The following is a 3,407-nucleotide window of genomic DNA, read 5'->3' on the forward strand; positions in this document are numbered from 1 at the left end:
AATGCCTCGGTTCTCAGGCACTTATAATGGACATAAAACAATTTTATCTTCTCAATGTTGCTGAATGTTGTTTCCACCCCTCCCATTGATATCTTTCCTCCTCCTCCTCCTCCTCCTCCTCCTCCTCCTCCTCCTCCTCCTCTTCCTCTTCCTCCTCCTGCTCCTTTTCCTCCTCCTCCTTCTCCTCCTCCTCCTCTTCCTCCTCCTCCTCTTCCTCCTCCTCCTCTTTTTCCTCCTCCTCCTTCTCTTCCTCCTCCTCCTCTTCCTCCTCCTCCTCCTCCTCTTCCTCCTCTTCCTCCTCCTTCTCTTCCTCCTCTTCTTCCTCCTCTCCCTCCTCCTCTTCCTCTTCTTCCTCCTCTTCTTCCTCCTCCTTCATCTTCATTTTTTCTCTTCCCCTTGTTCCCCTTCTTCTTCCCCTTCTTCTCCTTCCCTTCCTCCTCCTCCTCCTCCTCCTCCTCCTCCTCCTCCTCCTCCTCCTGCTCCTCCTCCTTCTTCTTCCTAAATTGCTCTTTTAAGACACAACTCCTGCCAGGCAAGGTGGCTCAGGCTTTTAATCCAAGCACTCAGGAGGCAGAGGCAGGAGGATCTCTATGAGTTTGAGGCCAGCCTGGTCTACAAAGTGAGTCCAGGACTGCCAGGGCTGGTTACACTGAGGAAACCCTATCTCAAAAAACAAAAGACACAAACAAACAAACAAAGATGAACCTTAGTAAAAATGAACAAACAGAACCCTGTTATACAAACTTGGCTTTGTATTTCTCCCCCATACTATCTCCCGGACAGATTGCAATTCTGAGCCCCAAATTCTTCATGCATGGACATGCAGAAGTCCATTATAGTCTTCAAAATACTTAAAGACAAAAAAAGAAAAGAAAGGAAAAGAAAAGAAGCGAAGCTGTTCGGCTGTTCCCTCATTGGACTGATAGTGGACTGATTATTAGGGAACGTCTCTTCCATTCCTTTACACACTGTTTAAACGTCAACAAGATGTTGTTAGTTAGCAACATTTAAAAAGGACAGAAGAACATTTTGGTTCCCAAATATTCACACTAGCCGTTTAAACCAACCCTGCCCACTGCTCAGGAGCGTTAGAGACGATGAAAAGAGATTCAGAATTAAACCCCTTGTTGCTGTGTGTCTTCTCATACTTTGATTCTCATGTGCACATTTTTCATGATCAACAACGCCTTTGAAGCAAATGCCTCCCATTTCTTTCATGAGGAAGGTGCCTATCACTTATTCGGGGCTCACTGGGGAGAGTGACAGAGATATCATTGGCTTGAAGTGGTTGGTACATCTTCAACAAAACATCTTCGTTCTGTTTTTTCAATGGCTGTTTCAAAGACTGCAGAACTTGACTGTAATGAACGTATCTCATTTTTCTAAAGTGTTTATGGTTGCTTGATGTCTATTGTGGAACATTAGACGTTATAATTACATGCAAATGATAAAAGTTACTCAATGTTTGATCTTCATTTTATGGCTCAGTGAGTTATTTTTATTATTCAATGTTTCATGAGTCTAACTGTTATATAAGACACAGTAATAGCATGGTTTTATAATAGCATGGTTTTATGAACACACTAAGGAATCAGACTTGGATAACTGCTCTTGTTTAGAAATTCTATTTTGTTGGCTTTATTTCTTTATTTACTTATTCATTCGACAAGGTCTTATATAGCTGAAGCTGGCCTGGAGCTTGCTATGTAGCTGTGTGGACCTTGAACTTTGGAACGTTCTGCCTCCACCTCCTGAGTGCTGAGATTGCAGATATATGCCACCAACCCCAGTGAGCACTGGGAGGGGATTTAACCTAAGGCCTCTGCATGTACAGCAAGCACCCTGCAAACCTAGCTACATCCTCTTGATTCTGTGTTCCCTTTTTGAAACATACTTGAAGTGGAAATGTATGGTTTCTTTGGAAACTCCAAGCCGGGGACCGAGCCTAGAGCAGGTCGCAGGCAGCAGCTCCGTACCCAACCGCAGAAAACCAAGAAAAACAGGGACTCCCAGGAGCTTGAACTCACGCAGCATCCCAGGTAAAATTGAATCACCCGTGATGCCTGCTATTAGAAGTTCTAACCCAGATGAACCAGAAGCCAGGAGCCTCACCCTTACCCTCACCCCCTACCTTTTCCCACCTGCACAAGGTCCCCTGAAGCTGGGCAACTGCAAGATCCTGCTTGGCAACTGCAGATAGACTCAAAGCAGTGTACCATATCATCTGAAGAATAGCAGGGAGACCATAACTCAAGCAGTGTACCATATCTTCTGAAGAATAGCAGGTTGCAGTCCTCCTCACCCCCACGAATAACCAGGACCCGCCAGTCGGGTCAAGTGGCACCCAGACGTGGGACTCGAGGCACGGACCCATCCGGACGAACCCTCATTGAGAGGATGTGCGCACGACATCAAGATTGAGCAAGACAGAGATCATCGCCCGTGACCTGTCGTCCACGGAACCAGGTTGATGCTGCCATCAAGAAGGCAGTTGAAGTTCATTACCATCAGCTGAAAATTGCAGAGGATCCAGAAGTGACTCCGCAGGAGACTGACACAGCTGTCAGCTCCCCTGCCTCCCCCTACGGTCAACCCCTAGACTTCCACGCCCTCCAGAAGGGTTCCTGGTATGCCTGGCTTTGCCCTCATTTCTCTCGCTAGAGAGCTTGGCCTCTTGATCACCACAACAAAAATTGGCTTTTTCCTAAACCAAGGCCACCCTTGATATGGCCGCTAACATTGGGGAGCCTTCCTTTATGACAATATTACACCCCAAACTGACAAATGGTTGGTAACTTGAACATTTACAAGAGACTAGGATGGCTGTGAGTTAGCCCAATGACGGGATTATTGTAGGTCCACTTCCCAGGGGCCCACCCAATGCAGCCGAAAAGGAGTGCGTGGTGCTGGGAGTGGGTGCAGCCTACATGGCCTAAGACAGGGCTCTCACCCTCCTTTCACCCACATGAGAGTCCCTTGACGTTGCCCATCGTCAACAGCCTAAAGCCTTCGACCATCGATGTGACTTGTCTCACATCAGTGTTTTGGGGTTGTGAACTTGTCTAAGACCCCCCATAATTAGACATCCAAATTCAAAACTCACATAGTTGGGATTGAACATAAGACGCCTTCTCTAACTAAACAGAGAAGGGGGAGATGCCAGAAGCCAGGACCCTCGCCCTTACCCTTACCCCCTACCTTTCCCCACCTGCACAATGTCCTCTGAAGCTTGGCAGCTGCAAGATCCTGCTTAGCAACTGCAGATAGACTCAAAGCAGAGTACCATGTCTTCTTAAGAATAGCAGGGAGACCATAACTCAAGCAGTGTACCATATCTTCTGAAGAACTGCAAGTAGATCATAATTCAAGGCAGTGTACCATATAGACCATGACATGTTTCAAGGCAC

This window comes from Grammomys surdaster, unplaced genomic scaffold (genome assembly GCF_004785775.1).
Source record: "Grammomys surdaster isolate TR1022 unplaced genomic scaffold, NIH_TR_1.0 125878, whole genome shotgun sequence".
Lineage (NCBI taxonomy): Eukaryota > Metazoa > Chordata > Mammalia > Rodentia > Muridae > Grammomys > Grammomys surdaster.